General features: G+C 47.2%; 1 protein-coding gene across 3 annotated transcripts in view; it reads left to right on the top strand.

The window, feature by feature from the left end:
- PIGN (phosphatidylinositol glycan anchor biosynthesis class N) overlaps positions 1–24,451 on the top strand; it is a 1,975,532-nt gene that overhangs the window by 85,862 nt on the left and 1,865,219 nt on the right. The window contains exon 1 of one of the 3 annotated variants that reach the window (XM_069613663.1): positions 9,193–9,308. The exons of the other annotated variants lie outside the window; for them this stretch is intronic. The gene's annotated coding sequence lies outside the window, so the exon portion shown is untranslated. Of the gene's footprint in view, positions 1–9,192; positions 9,309–24,451 lie in introns of those variants that run through there. 3 annotated transcript variants of the gene reach the window in all.

Below are 24,451 nucleotides of genomic sequence, written 5' to 3'. Positions count from 1 at the left end.
GTTTTTTTTAATTAAATGGGTAAGATGAGCTCAATGTTGTTTATTTTAAACTGGAATGCTATATGACATTTATTTGCACAAGTTATGGGAAGAGTATGCGATTTCTCTATAATACAGCCATGAATGTATCATGCTATAATATTTAGTCATTGCTATTTGCGAGCTGGCCTGGTTATGACTGGGGCATAACTTGCCAATTTGCAGCTTACCCATGGCGCTGTGAGACCAGTGCGCTGGTGATTTGCCACAGCACTAGAAATGCGTAACATAACATAACCCCTTAGGATTGCTGAAGGCACATCAGTACAACAGTTCATCTACGGTGAGATGAAAGGGGTTCCATGAAACTTGCTCATGTGCTTTGTAACTCAAGGTACGCTTCCTTTTTTTGTGCAACGTTCTCATAAAGTATGCCCAGTAGGCCACCGTAGTCTAAGCTTGCCCCTCTCTTGGGAAATTTGACAGGGCAAACAAAAAGATCTACTGGCCTGGCACCACGAACGCCTCTTTTGCCACCCAACCTTGCAGCAGCAGCCCTCTCTCTTCGACCCTCTTGACAGGCTCCCATTCATTGCACTGCAATGTGCCCTGCATTGCAATGGCACACGCGACACCCACGCTGAGCCATATAACATGGTTCAAAAGTTCGACGCCTTGAGTTTAAAGCAAGTTTCCTTTCCCTGTGCAACTGTATCTGAATCAACTCCCTCCCCAGGTCGTTTGCACGTGTTCTGTAAGAAAGGCAAAGCATTCTGTGACTAGGTTTAAACATCACCACGTATTACCGTTTTTGGATCACGGCTCAATTTGACGCACACTTTGGGAACATGGCTTGTAAATGGTGACACACACGCTGCTGAATTAAATGGAGAATGTCAATGCACCTAGAATATAGCACCTCATTGCTAAGGTTGCAGAGCATGTTACCTTTCTCTTAGAACGGAAAATAACAACGATTAGCCAGTCTGAAACACTTATTTGCTGTCAATCCTTAATATGTCACCGTTGCTGATTGTTGTCATGACACGTATCAGAATGTTGTTTTACTTCTATGGTGTAAGGGTTGAACATTGGGATTGAACAAAAAATGGTTTTACAGCGCCCCCTGCTGTCAACCGGCCTACATTCTTAACAAGTGATATGATTTAAATGTTGATTCTGGCAGAGTGAGCTCTTCAGAGAGAGCCTTTATGTCCGTATCAATCCTACGTCTATGAATCGGATAATGTACCCATATGTGTGCACTATACGCTTATTACAATTCATTGAGACACTATAGAGTTCATTATTATTTTTTATTATTATTATTTTTATTGTGTTTTAGCCAAGATTTGACAGAACTTGCACTACCTTCCCTTTATAGAATTGTTTAAAGGCCGAAGTGAAAATCTGCAATAGGTAACAAGGATTTTTTTCATTTGGTAGCATAATTAACTGCCCTTTTTTGCAATATCTTTCTCCAGCGTATTCAATGATGTAGACTCCTAACTGGTGAGTGGGATTATCTGATCGCCTAGTTCCCATCGGAATTTAGAAGGCTTTCTCCTTGGATTGCAAAATATCATTACATTAGATTTCGCGGAATTAATTTGGAGATAATGCAGCACAGCATATTTTTGGAACCCCAACATCATTCTCTGGATCCCCACCAGCGTGTGGTCTAGAAGCACCACATCATTGGCCTTGGCCATCAAGCTAATGACGCTATCCCTAATCCTAGGACTCGCTACAGCCCTGGGTGCGAGGCTATCTGCCGGGTCAGCCAGATGGAGATGGCATGCACCCTGCCTCACTCTTTTCTCTGTAGGGATTTTGGAAGACAAATGACCCTGGCTGTCAAGCCTAACTTGTACGCTTGTGTTCGTGTGAAGATGGATTATAATGGCAAGTAGACCCTTTGGTATTCCGCACTTCTCTAATGTAGCCCTTCGTTTCCCCCTATTAACTGTATCGAAGGCCTTTGAAAGGTTGATCCACACTCCATAGATTACCTGAGAGTTTTTTTCTGGGTGTTATTGTTAATGACATTTAGTACTAACACATTTAGTGGGTTGGATAGGCCTCCGGCGAATGCCTATTTGGTACTTTAAGATTCTCTTTTTTCCAGCCCAGTCTTCCAATTCCCCAAGCACTATGCCTGTGAAGATTTTACTCTCAACATCAAGCAGGTCCATAGGGTGGTAATTATCTGGATCCACCCTATAACTCTTCTTGTAGATGTGAACAATTAAAGGCTGTTTCCAGGACTCAGGACATTTTCTTGATCTCATTATCGCTTTAAAGAGCTGGAGCAGGACTTGGGACCATGTAGGCACATCAAAGATTCTGTTTGACAGGTCATTCGGCCCAGTCGCTCTAGAATTAGATGCTATCAGATTCTTAATTGCTTGAGGTCCCACTGGACATTATATGTAATGGCCTCAGTGGCCACTTTTGTTTCCCTGAGATCCCGGCCAAAGTAGCTCACCCAATCTCCCTCAGATACTGTGTTAGTCTGCAAGGACCCTTGCGAATGCTTCTGACTATTAATTACAGCCCAGACATTTCTAGAATTACTGGCATTCACTGTTGTCAGCATTGCATGGCCGGTTACCAGATTCTGCTTGAATTTCTGTGATCTTGACCAATTTCTGTAGCCATTACTAAGCTCTTATTTTTTCTTCGCCAGTACCAATGGCAGCAAATTCTGCTTGTTTTTTCAACAATGCATTTCAACAAAGGCATACATGTACACTAACATCAACATGGCATTTAGTTAAGCAATTAGTTATTAAGCTGGGTCCTCAAACCCGCGTCACAGTTCACTACTGGATGGGTGACGTTAGGGGGTGAGGGGGATTGCTCCACTTCCCAGTATCTCTGTATATTGTTTTTGGTTACATCTACCTCTCACCTCCTCCATCTGTGTTATAGTACGGATCGCTTTGCAGCCAGTGTGTTAGCGGGGGTCTTCTGGTGAGAGCTGGGTATCTTTCTGAGTAGTCCATAAGTGGTGCCCACGTGTTTAGGAATGAGGTCAGATTCCCGAGCCAATCGCGGTAATCTTGTCCGCCACTACGATTTTCCAACATTTAGACCACCAGAGCGGTGTAGAGGGACCCTCTGCATTCTTCCATAGCCGGGCCATAGCAATCTTTGCTGCCAGGAGGAGGTGTGTGCATAGGCACGCCATGTGTCCTGACAACGGGAATTCACCTCCCCCGGTTTCCCCCAGGAGTATTATTCCAGGATCCCACGGGAGTGTCTGACTGGTGATTGCTTTGATGTGGTCCACCACCTCTTTCCAATACCCTTCTGCTTTTGGGCAGGTCCATACCATGTGAAACAGGGTGCCTTTCTCTGCACATCCTCTCCAACAGTTTGGGGGGATGTCCGGGTTAGATTTGTTTAGTTGATCTGGAGTGACATAATACCTATAACAAAGTTTATAACCCCCTTCCCTATTTGAGACGCACTGAGTGCTCTTGTGAAGCCTAGACCAGACCTTCCCCCATTCTGCAATATCTAATTCACTACCCAGCTCCATCTCCCAGTCGAGCATCTATTTCTCTTTTTTCGTGGGATCTGTTTGGTCCAATAGGCGGGAGAGTTTGGATCTTTTCCCCCTAGTCGTTTCTGACCAAAGGTTGATCTCTAAAGTCGTCAGATCTCCGGAGCCCTTTTCCCTGACTGTTCTGTGCGAGGCCCAGTGCCTCAGCTGGGTGTAATGGAACCTTTCTGCTTCAGTCACCTTACATTTTTCTTTGCATTTTACAAAAGTGATAGGGGAGCCTCCCTCTAGGAAATACCCCAGAGTTCGCAGACCACCCTCTTCCCATGCTGCAGAACCGTGTGGGGGGGATACCAGGTGTGAATACTAGGTTATTCCAGAATGGTATGAGTGGGCCTAGTGTGCCCTTACAACCCCATTTCCGAGATGCCATTTTCGGGTAGTGTTTATTGTTGCTGTGAGGGGTCCCTGATTTGTCTGGGATTTTAGGGTCGGCAAGTGTGGAAGATCGGGCAGAGGGACCGGGCACCAGGCTTCCTCCATTTGTCGCCAGCTTGGCTGATCCTCCGATTGTACCCATGTGTATGCATAGGATAATTGTGCTGCTAGGGAGTACCTTGATACATTCGGGACTCCAAAACCCCCAAGAGCCCTTCCGCTGAGCATGATTTTCTTAGCAATTCTAGGTTTCTTCCCACCCCAGATACATTTTTGTATATGTCTCTGCAGGGAGAGTAGCTCTTTTTCTGGGATATGGACCGGGAGGGCTGCACAGTAATAGAGTAATCTGGGTAACAGGTTAATCTTTACCGCAGCTATACGCCCGAGCCAGGAGATCTCCTGGACCTTCCAGTGCTCTAGGTCGCGCTTGAGCTTGTTAAACAGCTGCAGGAAGTTGCTTTGGTAAACTCGTGAGGTATCCCTGGGGATCTGAACCCCCAGATATTTAATTGAGGAGTCCGCCCTCAGGATCGGCAGGAAGGGGCCTAGCTCTACCCTCTGTATATTTGCGGGAGTGATTGCCATGGCAGCTGACTTCTCCAAGTTTACCCTGAATCCAGACACCCTGCCAAATTCCTCAATCTCCTCCCATAGGTGATCCAGAGGTGCCCTTGGGTTGGTTGCAGTCCCAAGTACATCGTCTGTGTATAGCGCAATCTTGTACTTGCGGTCCCCCACTTTGAGCCCCTTTATCTCCGTGTTTTGTCGGACCCTATTTACAAATGGCTCCATGGACAGGGCCAAAACCAACGATGATGGGGGGCATCCCTCAAATTCTGCTCGTTTAACTGGCGAATTGCCTTTCTTTTTCCACGCTGTCTCTGCATTGTAGTTATGACTGTGTCGGTTCTGAGGGCATCCCTTCATTGGTCGAGGTCTTTCTAAATTCCATAGGAATTCCATAAAGCCACCTGGTCTGTATTATTTAGAATAGTCCATGTTTGGGCCTAACTCCATTACTTCTTGCAATTCCTCTTTCGAATTTTGCGATCATATTAATTACTAAATCCACACACATACCACTTCTTGTTTAAAGCAGATTAAAGCTAAAGAATGCTGTTAGAGGGTTATGGTCACTAGAGCCAATTTCTTTAATGGTCAGGGTTTCACAGCAGTTAAATAGTTCAGGGGGTAGTATCAAGTAGTCCAATATTGAGCTGACCCTCCGATTTGACCAAGTCCCTCTAGGGACGAAGTTGCCCATCATAGAACCGTTCACCAGCTGCAGGTTCAAATCGGCCAGGAATTGTAGCCATACCTCACCTTTGCGTTTCCCATTGAAGCCTTATTTAAGAAGTTCATATTTCCAAGACAGTATGAGTTAAGGTCACCTGCAAGTAGCACACTATCTGAGTGGAACCTAATATTTCCTTCTGTGAGCATAGTGGATAGACCTTCCAGGAACACTGACAAATCTGAATGCGCTGGGTTCCAATAAACATTAATGACCATCAGGGATTTAGTACCCTTACTTGTTTCAAGAAATACTCTAATGGCCATTATTCCTTGAGTGTTAATATCCACAACTTCAGATCTAGATATAGAGGAATTTTGTGTTGCCATAATCAGACACCCTGATGGCCTGCCCCCGTTGGGGCATATAGCCAGTTGGCCCCAGACCGTAAAACCATCTTATTTAAAACTCCTCTGCAGCCACGTCTGTTGAAAGAAAATCAGATCGTGGTTGCCAAAGATACATTCTGCCATTGCTCTGTCTTTAAAAAAGCTAGAACCCCTTGTGTTCCAACTTATAAAGTGCATACTTTGCTAAAGCAACTTCCCCTCCATGTTTAGTTTCTGAAATACCTGAGTCAATATGTCTGGAAGGAGGGCTCAGATGTTCATCTTTCCATCCTCCTCAAACCTTCCTCCCCCCCCCTCATCCCTCCTCTCCTTCTGTTTTTCAGTATAGTTTTTGGCCCCTCGTCTTTCTTCTGTGTATTGGGCAGAGTATGGGTCTCTAGTACTCCTCTCGGGCAGGGACAAGAAGTCTGGAAAACTGAGAACTACTTCTATGCCCAATTCTCTAAAGTCAGTCGCACAGTCCATAACTGCCATGGCACCCATCCTTGTTTTTAGGGTAATCTCTGCCATGTACGTAGCTTCTTTGTAGGGGAAACCTATGCGTTCAGTGTCGTGTGTCGACAACAGATATAAATCCGGAATTTCTTTCATCGCTGACAGTATTACACTACAGTTTAATGCTCTGCCCCTTTCCTTTATATTTAGCTGTTTTAGCCAAACTCATGTTTTGGCAAAGGGTTTAGAGGCTTCAATTTTTCAGTTATGCTTTGTCATCAAGCTGGCTTTCCCATTGACCGTGTCCCCTGTTTTAAAAGTTCTTGATTCATAATGCTGGACTGATGAAGTAGCCGTTGGTTCGTTCTCCTCCTCTATTGGCAAGCCATCCGGCATTGTTTGAATGTCGGAGGGAATGTGATGAGCTTGGGGAACCACATGCGATCCTCTTGCCTTTTGAATATGTCCACTTCTCCTTTTGCACTTCATTCGTCGAATTGTTCAACGGGTTCTTACTTTTCCTGCAACATATCTGAGCCAAACGTCATGGAGTAGCCCCCTGGATCAGAATCTGCTCCGTTTGTGAGGCAATGGTAGTTCTTCCCTGGGCCCCCACCTCGCGGACAATCTCCGTCTCATTTTCCAAATCAGTCTTTTGACAGAAGGACTTCTTTCTTTATTGCTTTTCCATATTGTTCCCTTAACTTCCTTATCACAGATTATATTTAGAGCGTTGAAGACATTTTTCCTTTGCCCTTTTCTCATTTTTCGTTGGATATGTTGTTCTTCTCAGGGCATGTTATTCGTTCAATTTCTGTTGCCGGCAGTAAGCTATTCGCTTTATTTTTCTTTCCTCTCTTCTTATTTCTTACTTCCTCGCTCTTCCCAGCGACTAGAATGCTCAATGGCTGTTCTGTTGATCTTGTTGGTTCGGGTGCCTCACAGGGCTGCTCCTCGCCTATCTGTGCGAGCCTGACAAACTCCTCCAGCACAGATTGGGAGATAGGTGTATCTTACATTGAGAGATCCTCAATCTGTGTTGCTGAAGCCAGGTTTAAAAACATTATTTTCAGACGACATCCTGGTAGCATTGATGTCTTTTAGATCTTTGATTTCGCCTCTGATTGCGCCCAACTGAGTATTAAGGTTACACACATTTTCATTGAATGACCCCATGGTTAATTCCTGATCATTGTGTGAGGAAATCATAGTCTTAAGAGTGCCCATTAGAGAGGCGTTAATCACTTCCCCTAGGCCCACCATAGAGGCATCACAGCAGCCCATTTCTTTGGACATTTACATTGAGTTCAGAACAAAATTCAACGCAACCAGTGGGGACTCAGAGGAGCCTTCACTATTCAGGGGGCTTGGATCATCCGTGCTCTGAGTAATGGCTCCTCTAGTATTCAGTGATTCTTTCACAATGTTTGTCTCAATGTCTGTTGGAAATAACGCTGATTCTCCCACATCTTCTACAAAGACTTTTTTTTGATTAAGCAATCCCCCCTTGTGGTACCACATTGGTCTGACAGGAGTGGAAACCATGGCATCAGCCTCTCCCAGACTTTGTGCTCTTTTCCTCATGACAAGATTAGTTGTTCTTTTAATAGATGACATTGAGTGTGTGAATTCCAGAGTGTTTTTAAGTAGATCACTCAGAGGGTAGATTTGCAGAGGTGATTTAGGGGGTTGTATCGGACTATTCTCTTTCGAGGACAGATCTAATGCACTCACCCAACTTCGACCTTCCAGCACATTCACATCAGCAAGTGTCCTAGGGCTATCTAAACATTCGTGAGCGCGGATTAACCCAGTCTGTATGGGTGCGTCCATCTCTGGCACCCTAAGATCATCTTTCTGACTTTCGCTTCTCAGGAAATACTTGCTAGTCATCCAAATGATACCTCAGACAATTGACCTTATTGAAAGTCTGTGTCAAGAAGGTATGTAGTTGAAAGCAGTATGAAGAGTCGGAAGAGTAGCTCGCTGGTGGATCAAAGGGTGCAGTCACCACCGGAATGCTTACTTGACGCTAGAATAGTTAAGGCGTTGTTTGTTTCATTCGCTTAGACAATCGGTAGTGTGAGAAACCTAAAGGTGTCTCACTGTCTGAACCCTGGAACTCCCTTTCTCAGGTGGCCAGGGCACGGCTATCGCCCTTGGATCCAGACCCTGGGGGTGGACGAGTGCTGGAGGATCGCCTCAGTGAGGGGTTCTTGGGGAGTAGGATAGGGACACCTGAAGGTGAGACGCGGTACACCATTCCTTATGACACCATTTCCCCACCATACCCAGTAGGGTATCTTGAAACTCAACATCCGCCCCCCTTTTCAGACACAGACACTTTCTCACAGACAACTCGCCGTGAGCGACAATGGATTAACACCTCTTACCCGACATTCCCTCTGTTACCATACACCATTTCAGAACCCATACCGTTACCCTCTCCCCCCTAATTCCAGCAGATACCAAACTGGAAGCTAAGCATAGGAGAACCTGGAGAAGGAAAGTACATATGTCACCCCGTACTCTACAACAACCCATTTGTACAGAACACTAAAGTTACCCCTGTGAGAAACCTGAAGGTGTCTCACCCACTAGTCCCCGGAGATCTGTCATCTAGGTTGCCAAGGCACTGCCATCGCTATTGGATCCAGTTCCTGGGGGTGGACCAGTGGAGGAGTCTCACCTGGATGGGGGGGTCTTTGGGGAGTGGAAGTGGGACACAGACAGGCGAGATGCGATACCCCCTTCCTTGTAACACCTTTTCCCCATCCTACTCTGTAGGACATTTAGAAACTCTAACACCCGCCCCCTTTTCCTACACAAACACTTTCTTGCACCGTAATAGACAACGGACTAAAACCAGAGCCGTTTACCTGACATGTTCCAACACAGGGGTCAGGCAGAGTCAGGTAATTGACAATAACCACACACACCTGACAGCCCTTTTCTTCCCCACAGGGATAAAAGGTCCAGCACATGAGCACACTTCGAGGAAGGCCGAATGCACGAAGACACAGCTCTACCAGACCGGCAGTTCAAATGGAGGAGCAAGGCAGCGAGGCCTGGAGGGACGACAAACTGGGATCTGCTCTTGCCCTTTTCAACTCCGACCTGCAAAGCCTCCGAAAGGGAAATCCTAAGACAGGGAGTCACAGCTGGCGTGTGGAGAAACGGATGTCAATGGTGCATGGGGGCCTCCCGCATTGATAACATAGACGGGGAGGCACGCTGGCTACCGTGGTACCGTCCTTGACTCCAGAAGCAAGACAAGCCCATGGGTTCAACACAGCTGGTGAGTCGGAGGAAGCTGATAGCAAACCGAACTGTGTTGAGCCCAAGGTTGCAAGTGGCAACATTATGTGAACGCGAAGAACTTGTGTGTGTGTGTGTTTGAACTTTTGGGAAAAGCCAAGACAAGGGCTAGCTGCAGAGTGGTCAGGCGCTGCAGGACTGCCCATTCGAAGGAATTTCGCTGGCCCCTTCTGTTTTGTGTTGAAACTGCAAGTATCAGAAGACCCTAGGAAAGGGCAGTGTGAGATGTCAGAGTGGACCTACAGGGGTCACGTCAAATCCCTTATACAATCGAAAGTCTCTGACCAATTGCATGAGAAAACTAGGGGAAGGGAACCCCACCTTCTGATAAAATTGTGAACCCGATGGAGGGAGGCCCATTTTGCAAAGAGGATTCTAGCCCGCCGAAGGGAGGTCCTAGAGGCGAAGAGCAATCTCCCAAAGGTGCAAGACTACCAAAATAACTTTTGTTTGTTTGTTGTTTTGATCCAGCAGGCCTTTTAAGGCAAGAGACTTTGAGGAAACAGACTTGACCCTTGAAGGTTCTGGTATCGTGAAATAGACTTAGGAACCTTGTGCTGGAGAGGCCCAGGAGTGTGCTGTGCTCAGGAGTCCTTCCTGCCTTGTCCCATGCTAAAAATGTGGGGAAGGGAGACCCTGCCACCCCATCCTGACTTATCATTTTGTAAACACTTCTTTCTTTTCTGGTGCACATTATCCCACACTCTTTTTGTAACTTAGTGGTAAGGATTGGCAATAGTTTTTTTTTTTTGGTATAGGCCCTTTTTATTTGACAAGACACTACTAGGACTGTTTTATTATGTGTGTTGTTCGTAGCTTGCTCCCATCTTAGCTTTGTTTAGGCGTTTTTCCCACCCCCACTTACAGTTTAATAAACACCCTTGCACTGTGATCACTTGTGTCTGTCTTTACTGTTGCCACCACAAGTTTCTTACTTGTGGTGTCAGGGGTGGGATGCGACTCAATTAAAACAAATTGGGGAACCCAACAATTTCACAAACCTAGTCATTGAGCGTCTAACTCTTCCATCGCCACAAGAAAATCCATACGTTTCGATATTTGTAGCAGAAGCGGTCATTCCCCCTGGCAAAAGAGGAATGATTCCTACCGATTTGGTTCTAATACCCTCTCTGGGGTGTTAAGGTGTTACATCAGGCTAGCCCCAAAATCTGGCCCAGCATGGAAGTTCGGTATAGACGTTTTAGCAGGCCTCATCGACCCCCGACTTCCGAGGGGACGTAAAGGTTCTCCTACAGAATCATGGCAAAGTCCCATTTGAGGTACATCGTGGGGATCAAATTGCTCAAGGAATTTTGGAAAAGGCACTGATCACTCAGTTTAAAGAAAGTGAACCAGACAAAACAGAACAAGGTATGTTGGGCTTTGGGGAAGCTGATAAACATTCTAACAGTTTAATAAACACCCTTGAACTGTGTTCACTTGTGTCTGTCTTTAATGTTGCCACCATGTGTTCCTTACACCCCCTTCACCCTGAGGTAAACCCACATGGATGTTTCCAGTATTCTTCGGAAAAACTACAACTCCCATAATCCCTCCACACTGTTTTTCCCTAAAACCACTGGGACGACGAGGAGGAGAGAGATTGAGAGGGCGAAGATTACCAACAGAGAACCATGGACACGAAAGATAGACTCCCCCAGTTCTGGATCAGACTGTCCCACTAATGAGGCCAGGCATAGTCAGGCCTCCCTTCACAACCATGCACACCTGAATCCAATCACTACTCCCAGGAAGTTGAAAAGGGGGAGGAGCACACACTCTGAGCGAGTTGGGGATGCTGGAGGGTGCAGGAAGCCAGAAGACGATAAGAAAAACTGTAGAGGCCTGGAGGAGGAGAAGTGCCCTGATACTGGCCCTGTGAGTCCAGAGGAGACTGCACGTTGGAGAGGGAGCTGTACCTCCAGAAGGCAAGTCCAGGGGCAGCTGGGCTTGCCTGGCAGTACCCACAGCAAGACTCCTTCCCAGGGCCAGTCAGGCGAACCAAGGTCTCCGAGGGTCAGCAGAAGAGACCCTGACTTCAGAACATTATCCCCCTGTAGCTCCTGCGGGTCCCAATGCCAGGAATTGCCGTTTTGGGGAGCTGTGAAGTGGGAGCAAAATCCTGACCGTGCATTTCAGGACTGAGAGTCCAAAACCTATTTTTGAAAACTGTGAATTGTGAGTGGAGACTCGAGCCCGGCGGAGGGAAGTCTTTGTTGTGAACTTTGTAGACTTGAGAGGGGTCTGAGCCCAGCAGAGGGAGACCCTTGTGAACCCTAAGAGGGGTCCAAGACCGGCTGAGGGAGACCTTTGTGAACTTTGTGAGTAAAACAGGTACCAGAGCTAGAGTGGTCCGGTGCCACATGGGTGCTCATTCGAAGATCTCTGGCTGGTACCCCTCTCCTGAACAAAGAGAATGCAGTGAACTAAGATTGTTGAAACTACAAGTACACAGAGGCCTTAGGGGTGGCCGGCGGGAGGTGTCAAAGTGGTCATACAAGGGTCAAGCCAACCCCCTTGCACAGTCAAAAGTCTTTGGCATGTTGTGGGGCAAATGGGAACCCGACTGAGGGATGCCTGCGAATTAGGGTGAACAGTATCACCCCGAGAACCTTGTAAGGGTAGAACTGTGTGAAGCCTGACTGGGGGCTTAAGGGAAAGCCTGACTGGGGGCTTAGGACAAAGCCTGACGGGACTGAGACCCAGATTTGGGTAAAGGAAGAACCTAAGGGGTTTACAATGACTTTCTTTTGGAACTGTGTATTTTAGCAAATGTGAACCCGACTGAGTGATGCCTGCGAATTAAGGTGAGCATTAATACACCATGAATATTGTCACGACAAGTGTGACCACGAAAGCAGTACTTGAGCTCCCTACGCACAAAGTGAAGGCCATTAAGAAAGAACTGAGAGAAGTAATAGCGAAGAAGACTATTTTGCTTTGCAATCTAGCCAGGATAGTGGGGCTGCTAGCAGCCTCGATTCAGGCGATCTTCCCCAGGCCATTACATTACAGAGCACTGCAGAGACTCAAGATCAGACACTTGCCAGGGGGAGTAGGCTACCACCAGCTAGTGACCCTAAATCAGTAAGCACTGACAGAGCTACATTGGTGGTTACAGAATATGGAAGCCTGGAACGGGCAGGCTATTTTCGGCTATGTGCCAGACTTAGTGATAGAATCCGATACAAGCAGAGCTGGCTGGGGAGCCCGGTGCGAGCAAGCAGAGAAAGGAGGGAAATGGTCAGAAGAAGAATTGAAATTGCACTTAAATTGTCTCGAACTCCTAGCAGGTTCTTTCGCGGTACGCGCTTTTACCAAAGACGGAGTCAAATGTTGTGTCTTACTCTAGATGGACAACCTTTCAGCCCTACGCTGCATAAACAAGCTAGGAGGAACCAGATCCAGGATACTAGCAGAACTAGCGAAGGATTTCTGCTATCACTGCCTGCAACACCAGATTGCAGTTTCAGCAAAGTACTTACCAGGTGTGCAGAACAGTGTAGCAGAGTGGAATTTGCGGTATCTCGTAGACTCCAGCGACTGGAGACTACATCCCCAAGTGTTCCATCAGTTGTAAGAGATTTGGGGACCACTAGACACCGATCTATTTGCGTCTAGACTGAACGCACATACGCCTCCAGTATTTCAGCTGGAGCAGAGATCAGGGAGCAGTAGGGACGGATGCCTTCCTACAAACACAGGGCGGGGCAGTGCACTATGCAGTCCCACCATTCATCATGTTGACGAGTGCCCTAGCGAAAGCCTGCAGGGAGGCAGCAGAGCTCGTAATGATAATACCCTTTTGGAAGTCACAGGCCTGGTTTCCAGTAGCGATGGAACTTTCTTTGGATTTCCAGAGGATAATTCCTCATCGGCAGGACCTTCTTTTAGGCCCGTTTGGTCTGCCACACCCGATGATAGAAGTGGGCATGCTGCACTTAATAGCTTGCATGGTTTCAGGAAGAGATTGGAGTTGCCATGAATTTCGCAACTCGCTGACTACTGTATTAGAGACTCCTGAGCGCCTTCCACCATACGCATGTATGGCACTGCATGGGACCGTTCGACCCAGTGGTGCGCGGAATGCAGTATGGATCCCGAATCAGCCCCTGTAGTCCACGTCCTAAACTTCCTAGCGGATAGGTTCGATGATGGCTGCGCCTATAGGAAACTAGGAGTCTATAGATCAGCAGTATCAGCAGGACAAGGTAAGGTAGAAGGGAGACCAGTGGATGAGCATCCCGCGGCTGTGCACCTGCTTAATGGGATAAAATGAAAGAAACCACCAGAACCGAAATATGCAGTACTATGGGACATCAGAGACGTTTTTCATCTTTCTCAGCTGGCCAGAGAACAGTAGTCTGTCACACTCTCAGCTTTCAGGGAAACTAGTGATGCTGCTTTGCTTAGCAGCATGTCGAAGAGTATCGTACGTTAAGGCGTTGGAGTTAGACAGAAAGATATTTCACCCAGAAGGGGTGGCTTTTAGCATAGCCAAGAGAACTAAGTGTGGCTTCGAAGGTCATTTCATACCCTTATTTTCCAGACATTAAGAAGTTATGGGTGGCTCAGTGCATAAAGGATTATGAAAAAGCAACAGTGCACCTTAGGCCGCAAGGCGTAACATAATTGCTCATAGCGCGTAGAAAGCCATACCACGCCTTAGCTATAGTGACCATAGCAAGATGTGTTAGAGAAGTTATGCAGTGGGCTGCATTGACTTGTCCTTATTTGGCACACACTCAGCTAGAGTAGCCATGGCTTCTAGAGCTTTCTCAGCAGGTGTGTCATTATAAGACATTATGAGATCGGCTCATTTCTCTTTTGACTCAACGTTTAAAACGTTTTATTTCAAACCTGTATCTGAAATAACTACTAAGGTGGTAACAAGCTTTGAACAAGCATAATGTTTGCCTCCTGTCTTGACATAGAATGAAGATTGGCCATGCTTACAGCGCAGGGTAGTCTTGATTCTATTAAAGACACAAAGGCGAGCATTATATCCCACCCAAGATGGCCAAAGTCTTGATGTTCAGCATGTGTTTTCATACTGTGAGAGCGCTTTAGCACATCCCCGCCCTCATGGTTTCTTCTCCATTTCCTGTAGGAGAAGACCAAAAAGCAACTTGAAAAATGTTGAAGGGTATGCAGAAAGTATGGCCACGAAGCGCACACGTTGTCCCGTTGGAACAGAGGGACTGTGAACCCAAGAGAGCAGTTGGGGGTTCTGACAATCGGAGAGGTTCTCAGGTTACAAGTTCTACGTTCAGGAAGGAAACACAGTTGACCGCAAAAGAAAGAGGAAGGGACCTAGGACTGGGGCCTCTTATACCAGAGCTAGGCACCTGAAAGGTGGAAGACAGAAGCCTGAGGACTACCAAAGACTAGAGGCTCATGGGGCTTGTGGTGCCAGTAAAGGAAGATTTTATTTTGTCTTGAACATTTAAACCATTGAATTAGCTTTTTCCTCAAAGTGTGATGAGTAAAACAGAAAATGCCCTGTTCAAATGTTCAGTTTTAAAGTGCTGATGTTGCAGCAATAAAGAAAGTAAAGCATAATGCTTGCCTCTTTGTTTTTAATAGAATCAAGGCTACCCTGAGGTGTAAGCATGGGCAATCTTCATTAGGTATGCTTTTTCATCTGGGTCAGTTCCGTCCAGGGTTATGTTCCAAGAATTTGCAGAATATAGTCGGTCTTTTGACGGTATTCCAGTTTCTTTTCCAGATCGGGGGGTGCAGGGGGCACTTTTGGGTCTGTTTGAGTGCTTTAGATGGTAGTTGGATCATGAACGGTATGATGAGGCGGTCGCTCCATAGTATTTTTAATGCTGGTGCAGTTGAGATCATTTTTTTGTTGGCGAGGATTGCCTGAAGAGTGTGTCCTGCTGTGTGTGTTGCCCCTTTAACCATCTGGCATAGTTTTGTTGTCTCAAGCTGCTTGATTAGGGATTTTTGTGAGTTTGCATTCTCTTCTACAAACCATATGTTGAAGTCTGCGAGGTTTATCAGGTGATCGTGTTTGATAGCCAGGTTCGTGATGGCTTCTATGAAGGTGTCTACTAAGGTTGCGTCATAGGTCGGTGGTCTATAGATGAGTATGAATGTGAGGTTTGTTTTGGAGTCTGCTGTCAGGTGAAGGACGAGGGATTTGCAGTTTCTGATGTTCAGCGGGTCAGCTGGTTTTACTTTCATTGGTTCTTTCTAGGCTGCTGCAAGCCCTCCTCCTCTTCTTTCTTTTCTGTTTACCTGTGTACATTTAAATTGTTGGGTAGACAGCTGGGTAGAGTGACTTTGTAGTTATCATCTAACCAGGTTTCTGTGACAAATAGGATGTTGATTCCACTGTTGTAAAGTAGATTGTGGATCTCTGTCGCGTGTTTGGACATTGATCTTGATTAGATTGAAGTGTTTTTTTATAGTGCCTTGTGTTGTTCTTGGTTTCGTCTAAGAGTGGTCTTGTTGGCGAGTTTCCTCGTTACTCTGCGGATGTGGGGTGTTTTCGTTATGGTCTGTTTTGTCATTGAATAGATCAGGTAGGTTTCATATTGGTTCCTGACTTCCTCTGGCTCCTCTTCTGTATCTCGTTGCCGTTGGTCCCCTAAGGTTTTGGTGATATACAGAGTGAAGATGTCATTTTTTCTCTTACTCCTTCAAAATGTTTCTGCTCTTTTCCTGTGCGGTTCTGGTATCTTGCTGGAGTGTCTAGCATTGTTGGCGGTTGTAAATTGCTCTGGTGGGTGGTCCGTCACGAGGTATGGTATTGGGTATAAAGATTTTTGTCTTCTATTAGAGTTTGCTCTATTTTCTGTCATGCTTATGGGTGTGTGTTCCATTGCCGTGTCTGCGTTTGTTGGCGTGGTGGCATGGTGGTGTTCCATTTGGTTTATTCTTTCTCTGTTTTCTTTTGCATCGTCCAGTTCTGTGTCGTGGAATAGTATGGCTCTTTGACATCTTCTAGTTTAACCTTCTAGTTGACCTTCATGCATCTTCGTCCCAGTACCGAAGTGGTGAGAGTAGGTAATCTTTGCTACTCTGTTGCTTCTTCTTCGTCTCAGTACTTGAATGTATTCCAGAAGGGAAATGCAAGGGAATACTCATAGAATAACCCATAAAGGTCAGGGGAAGGGGAGGTTGATCATCACAAGGATAAGAGGGATACCATGTCTCGCTCTCACGTATTCTTTCCCCAATTCCCACAGACCCTCCATTTAGGCGATCCAACTCTGCAGATCGGGTTGGAATCCAACAGCCTCCTCCCGGTCTCAGTCATCCGAGAGGGGACTCCAATAGGGATAAATGGGAGAATGCTCTCAGAATTCACACACAGCCTTATATTATTAATACAGACACATATCAGTCAAGTACCAAGAGGAGGAAGAAGCAACCCAGAGTTATACACACTTCCTTTAATTCAGATCTCTCCAAACATCACTTTGGTACTGAGACAAAGAAGAGGGTTATGTCGTTGTACCGATGGAACAGCCAGGCATGTCCAGCTAATGAGTTTCACTATGGTCAAGCAATTGAACTTAATGACCCACACCTTTGGTCATTTTACAATACAAATGAGTCTAAAACGCCTTGCTGCACAGCAAGAAGGGGAACACAAAAACTGGCTGTAGAAAGAGGAGCAGGAGAGGATCTGGAAACCCTGCAAGCCCTTTTTGCTGGGTTCACGCAGCGGGAGCTTTGGGGCGCCAACGCACTACAGTTAACGCCAGAGCCAGAAGAGCGAGCGTTGCTCTCTTTTGCCTCCACAAAGTGATAGCAGAGTAACGGGAAGCTGAAAAACTGTGCGAGGCTCAGAGGGAAGCCGAAGGGAGCTGCCGTATGGAGCCGGTGAGTGAAAATGGGGCAAATCTCCTACCGGGCGCTCCGGGAGCCTGAAACACGCACTCTTAAATATCGAATGAACTGAAAATGCTTAAAAGCACTTTAGAATGCCGAAAAAAGTGCTCTAGAAAACCGAACAAACTGAAAGTTGTTATTAATACTTTTGAAGGGTTAAACAGATACTTTTGAACCAAACAAATCAAAAAACATTATAAGCACTTTTGAATGCCGCTCAGAACAAAAGCAAGTTATGAGTACTTGTGAACCGAATGAAAGTAAGGTGGTGCAAGTAGCAGATACCATGGAATGAATGGTTTGAGACACAAGTGTTGCCAAAGCCAAGAAAATACCAAGAAGGGTATGAGAGAAGAACCCAAGTAATTGGCAAAGCAAAGGAGAGTACAAAGAAGTGCAGGTTAAGGGAAAACCTGTTTTGGCAAGAGCCAGACGAATACGCAAGGTGTAACAAAGTGCATGGTGGCCAAGTAAGCCACAGTAAAATGTTGAAAGATATATGATATGATATGATGTGGCATTCATAACGTGCCTGTACAGAAGTGTTTCTAGGCGCGACAAGACAAGGAGGGGGAAACAAGAGTGTGACACTGAAGAAGGAGACAAGCGTCACTGACAAAGGAAAGCAGTGGACAATTGTTGATGAGATGAAAAGCAGATAAGAAGGGACATCAGTTGTGTCGCTTGTAATGGGTGGACCGTGTGGTCCGACAACTGCGCCTAGACCGAGTGCCCCCCCCCTCCCTGTTATAGAAAAAGCTTATGAAAGTATCCATAAAGAAGCCGCTTATGTGATTTTGAAGTCAAGAAACCAACTTACCTTGGTGAACCAATAAAAAGTACTGATGACAAGAGAGCTGGGAAGTGTCCCAAGGAACTATGTGGTTTTGAAAAGCTGAAAGGTTTGAACTTGTGTTGAACTTGTGTTGTTTGGATAAGCTGGAAGATTTGACTCTTTGGGAAGAGGAGCCCCGGTATTTTGTGAATTGTCTTGATCTTGGGGAAGGGGAAGGTGATTACAAATCAAGAGCTGGAAGAAGCTCAGTACTTTTTTTAAACACCATTTCTTTTGATGATGACATCCCTGCACATTGTATACAATTAGTTGTGAGGGCAAGTATAGGATTTGGACACAGACTGTTATTTGATGTGTACATTCTGACATAGACTATCCTTTTCATTAGGTAGGGACATTCCACCTTAGCATAATGCAAGTTAGGCCTTAGTCCATCCTGCATTTTAAGTTGAATAAAACTTTTGAGTACAAATTTGAACAAGGGGGAGCTTGTAAAAGTGGGGGCTTGGAGCTTTTGTGAACTTCCAGGGACACACCTGGGGCAGGACATAGGGTTCCAGCGTATAGAGTTTGTGGTGGGATGGGGCAGCAACAAACAATCTTGCACCTGCCCTGGGATGTATTCTATCAGTCAAACACTTGCATTTGATCTCAGCACATTGCAAATACACGGCAACACCCTTGATCTTTGTGGGAAAATATTCGGCTGCAGATTATTTCTAATATTTACAAGAAATGTATACAGCCAGCACAAAGTGATCAGCCCAAACCAGGATTCCAGCAATGATTATCTATTTGCAGACTGCTTAAAATATGTAGTCGCACTCCCAAGCAATCTCTGGCCATTATCTAGGATCGCTGCCTATCAGCTGCAGGGACCAGTTTACCACATGTGTGAGCTGCAGGGTGTGCTACAACATGCTCCTTTTTCTATTAGCCCAGGGCATGTTCTCAAAGCCATGACACTCTACCGCCTTTCAAGCCAGTCATGCCCCCCACATCCATGTCCTTGGCTTGTCATGGAAACACCAGTCTCCCTTCAAAAATCTTGTAATGCCATTCTACAAGCATCCAACAGCCACCATTACCCTTGAAGGTATCCTTTTTTCTTATAACATTCGCATGACTTATTTCACAACTAAGACCACATTTTCTGGGGTATTTTTTGTCTGGCGATCATTTGTTTATGAATTCTTTATTCAGGTCCTATCAACAACTCAACTTTGATCAGCATTTTTCACCCCAAATTTTTTTGTCAAACACTATTTGCAGTGGACTTGTCCAGTGTTAGGAGAGATTCCCATTTATGGGTAGTTTTCCATCCAGTTGTGAACACCCCCAACTTTTTGCTGTTGTCTGACCATCCTTGCTTGACTTTTGCCAGTGGAGCCCAGCCTTCTGCTGTACTCCGCTGGGCATTTGCTCATTTTTTTATGGGGAAACTGACATGCTCTTAAGACAGTTGGTACTGGGAGATTTTGTTTCCCTTAGTCTTTCACTTTGTTGCTAGTTCTTAGCAACATTTTACCAGTGCACAGTGTACCTTCCAGTACAGAGCACTGAGGTCTTTTTTTAATTTTTAAGGCCCTAGAGACCCTCAAAGGATTTTTCGTGAATGTACAGGCATGCCTTGGACAGAGCTGGTGGCAGCTGTTATTTTTTGTGTATTTTCAACTCTTTTCAATGGTCCATACCGCGTTTACCACGTTTGGCCCAGGACAGTGGCCAGTGCCTAAAATGGCCATGCCACGAGGTCCCTTGTTCTGTCCATGGGCCATCTTGTTCCTTTGCCTTCCCCAGGTCAAGCAGCCCCGGGAAATTCCTTATTTTGTCATGCCGACCCCTGCGCAAACCGAACCTTTCACTGGCTTCTGTATGCCTTGTGTGTTTTTTCCCTCCAGGATGTGGGCTGGAAAGGTCTAGTTCCAATACACATCCTGGGTGCCAGGATGTCTGGTGTGCTGGGATGACTGGGACCACCGTGGTCCGTGATTGGTCCACGCCTGGGATGGCTGTCTGTGAGCAGATCTCTCATTGGTTTCTCTTTGTTTTGGCGTGAAGGAGATTTTGGATAAGAGAAGGCATCTTACACCCATACCAGGTCGATCATCTGAGTGCACACCGAATTTAGCAAAGGAGTCAAGTATCCTGAACTTAAGAAGCAGAGCCGTGGATCACTTGGTGACCCGCAGGAAGGTTTGGCACCCTGAGCCCGCTGTAGTCCTGTTGGACCCCCTGTTTCGGATCAAACCTATAAGGCCTGCAAGCACGCTTTGACCCATTGGAATAGTGGGACCAACTATTCTCGGCACCTCCTACTTAATCTGTAAGTGAGCCTTTTCGGAAATGTTCCTCGACCACCCAGTGAACTGACCAGCTTGATATGATATGATAGGTTATTTATAACGTGCTTAATGCCCAGAGGTTTCTAAGTGCGCACCCGGGGATCGAACCTGTGGTGCTCCGTTTCGTCTTGCTTCCAAGACGAGAACGTTGCCCCTGAGCTATCCTCCCTTGTGCAGGACCTTTGCCCTGGAACTGCCATTGTCTCGAGTTTCGACTTGAGCCTTTGGAGACTGTAAGATCTGGGTATAAGGCACTCTCCCGCCAAGTTTCATACACCTAGCATTTCTAGGTCTGCAATTAGGAGAGTATGCCTGAATCAAGCATACACGGTCACTGTGTCAACTAGCTGTGGTGACGAACTTCGTGGGTGCCTTGCTGCTGTGCCCCCCTGGGCCCTCAGGCTCTCAGCAGAACTGGCCTGATCCTTCACCCGGAGCGGAGAAATCACCACTGCCCCGCCACAGAATCATCCCTGGAACGCAGCCCCTGAAAGCGGCAAAGCCACGCACTGCAGGGTTTGAACCTGCGACTGAAGTGGACTCGACTGCCAAAGTTTGGTCGGGAGTGCGCAGAAGGTCGATAAGTACTTGCAACCCTTACCGGTGGCCCCTGGCGCATCCATCCATTTTTATGCACGAGTGTCCCCTGAGAGCCACTCTTCTTTGTCAAGGTAGCCTGTGCTAACGAGCTATTCCCAATTCTTGGACCCTCTTTGAATAGTGGGAACTTATCCTTCACTGCATTACCCCCTTTCTGAGTCGCTACAGCACCTTGAAGAAACCCTGTTTTGACTCTATTGCACGATCACGTGCATCAGCACCAAAAGTACTTTTGAGCTGAAGGCTTCACTCATCTTAGGGACTGGACTGCCTCTTAGTTAGGGATTGAACTGTGTAGGACTACCTAAATGATATTCGCACTGTGTGACCCCTTTCTTTGCAGGTTGTGCATCTCTACTGTCTAATATTCCTTTAGGTCAAGTGTTATTGTATATATGTTTGCTAGTTTGGAGTGTGTTAGTTTGGTTACTATAGGTTTGACTCTATAGTGTGTTTTACCTAAAATGCCTTTAATAAATGTATATGTATTTTTGATATATACACTTGACTGAGAGTAATTTGTAGAGTCGTTTACTGTGTGTGCTCATTGTGGGCTTTCTTTCACCCTCACCCCTCTTAAGACCTTGTCATGACTGCCGCCAATGCTACCTTGATTGGTCTGTCTTGTCCAGAAGGTTACCCTGTTCCAGGAAACTATGCTGGCCTTCTGAACCTCTGCCCACCAGGTCAGAGTTCAGAAATCCATCTTAACATCCACTGCCTTAGTCCACCCACTTATTTAGATGCCTATTCAAATGTTTCTGGCAGGGGCTGCCCATCGAATTCTATAGCACTTGTAGTGAGTTGTAGGCAACTCCTTTCCACAGTACGTTTACGGAGGCCTTTAAAAGGGAACATTATCACCCTCTACGAGGGAGTAGATAAATATACTGCTCTGAAGCCTGACAAACCCAACACAAAATGTGGTTCATTCAGACCCCTTTCACTGATTAAACACTGATGTTAAGATTTTCATCAACATTTTTGATGGTAGGCTTGCCAGGATTGTGGCCTCACTGATTGTTGGGGACCTGGCGGGTTTCGTCCCAGGAAGAAATACCTCCCTCCCTCAACATAAGAAGTTGTTTTTCTGTTTCTGGGCTCTGAAATACTAATTCCTGGGGATTATGCTGTGGTCCTTCTGGATGCAGAAAAAGTCTTAGCTGTGGATTTGGAATGTATGATCTTATTTGTCTTCACTTCACAGATACTCTGATGGCTTGCTGTAATGTATAACAAACTACTACAAGGTGTCATGATGAATGAATGCATGCCAGCCCAGATTGGCATAGGTTAGTGTACCAAATAGGGTTGATCGTTATCGCCCCTTTTATTTCTGCTCATTATGGAATGATAGGCTTGTAAATTTAGGGTGTTTTGTGGATCGAGGTATATGTGTTGCTGCAATGAATCATTTCATGTCACTGTATGTGGATAACATTTTATTATATATTGCATATACCAATGATCCGCTACCCAATATGATAAGGTCAGTTGAACAGTGTGATCCCATCTCCAGTTTAGAAATTGGAGGAGCGAGAAACATTATTGTGCTGTGTGCGAAAAATATTTCGGGTCGGGGGCGTGGCCTGGAGCGCCAGCGATGTGGCAGCTCCATTGATGGCCTCCGCATGGGTCCGCGGCCATTAGCACAATATTGCCGGTTCTTGCCATGCTAACCGCCAGCACGACATAGGATGAGACACCGGAGCCTCCACTGCATCACCGGCTGCAACCTGGGTGCTTAACGGCCCCAGGTTCACAGAAAATAAAGCGAGGGATAAGGTCTCTGGTGCCCGCACTGCAAATTCCAAGATGGCGGCTGCAACTATGAGTCCCTGCCCCCGCGGCCTTGTCTCGCCTGCCGTGGTACAGCTTTGGGGATCGGATCCTCTCCAGCTCGCACTAACAGTGCGCTGGCATTGCCTGCTCTCTCCCGCCCGCCAGCATCGCCCAGCTCCCGTGTGGGGGCCAACCGCACTCCCAGCTGGCCCTGATCCCACGGCTCTACACCAGCAGCGCTCCGCCTGGACCGGCTTGCCCACATGTTTCACTGGAGGGGCCCCGACATTGCTGGTGCTCCTCACGCAGCTCGCCTACCTGGTTGATCAGCTGGATGAGCCCTGATCCGCTGTAGCTCTCCATACAGACTTGCTTGCCTGCATGAGCCGAGATGTTCTGGCTCCTCCTCCTGCTGAGGCCCCCAGCCTGAGGGATCCTGGGTGCACTGGTGACGCACTGGTCCCGCCTGCTTCCTCTCGCCCGACAGCTTCGCACAACATTCGCGCGGGGGCCGCCCGCACTTCCAGCGGTGAAGTGCTGGCCCTGCTCATCCCACGGCCGTAGCATCTGCGCTCCGGCTCTTCTCCTTGTTGGGGCCTCTTGGCCCGAGGGATCCCGCGGTGGCTGCTCCCGCCCCCCTCCTCTGAAGCCAACCTCCTCGCCGGAGCCTTAGTCCCCTTGGGCCCCACCAGCAGGACCACCACGTCTCCCCCATTGGAGCTGGGAGCAACACTCCAACTGCCGCTGGGCACCCTCCTGGTGGGGGGGCTCCTGGACACTATTAGCCACTATCATCAATGTGGCACCAGCGCCTGGGAGGGGAAACATGCTCCACTCAGGTGAGCCCCGGCCACCCCCTATTACAACACCTTGGGGTTCTGCCTCCTTCTTACCCTGACGCAGGGTCCCCCCTGCTCCACCTGGGGGCCCTGCTGCTGGGAGTGTGCTGGTCTTCCGAGGCCCACGGGGGCAGCCCCCCTGCTGACTAATCCACACCACCGACTTCCTGGGGCGCCCCTGCCCACCCCTCATCTTTACCAGCCGGAGGGAGCCTGCCTGCGGCCCGTGCAACCTGAATCATACAGCAGAGGGTGAGTCCTAGACCTGCAGCCATCTTACCCCGCGGGTCTGCTCCATTAAGGTATTTTGTCACCCTTTGAGGGAGTTGAAGCACCACCCGCCCGCGCAACCTCCTGGGGCGCCCCGGCCCACTCCATCTCCCTGGCCACCGCCATCCCCGGATCCCGCAGTTATTGGCCGAGATCTCCGTGTGCAGACATCAGGCCAAGCCCCCTGGAGTCGTCTCTCACTTTAGAGCCATGGCCAAAGCATTGAAACCCCCTAAATCTGCTGACATCTCCACTATGCTGCTGGCCCCGGAGAAAGGGAAGAAAACCGGTCCCCCTAAACTCAATCCTCAGAAAACCACCGAAGATAAAGGGACGCTTGCAACGAAAGAGGATCTCCAGGCCTTCATGCCCGATATCAAATCGGAATTTAGATCCTGCACCGCCAAATTAGAGCAAACAGAGCAATGGGTCAGCAATATCGAGCATAGAGTGGGGGAGGCCGAGGAATTGGCCGTAGACCATTCTAACTCACTAACGGAGATCCAACGCACCATCCAGACACTAATGGATTGAACCGAAATCCTCGAATTCAAGCAGGAGGACATGGAGAATCGCTCCCGGCGCAACAACCTCATCCGTGGGGTACCCTCAGCCATTTCTGACAAGGAGTTCCCCGGGT

This window comes from Ambystoma mexicanum, chromosome 5p, assembly GCF_040938575.1.
Source record: "Ambystoma mexicanum isolate Mex_15411 chromosome 5p, UKY_AmexF1_1, whole genome shotgun sequence".
In the NCBI taxonomy this organism is placed as follows: Eukaryota; Metazoa; Chordata; class Amphibia; order Caudata; family Ambystomatidae; genus Ambystoma; species Ambystoma mexicanum.
Note: the sequence above shows the minus strand (reverse complement) of the source record. Positions and strands in the feature narration are given on the sequence as shown.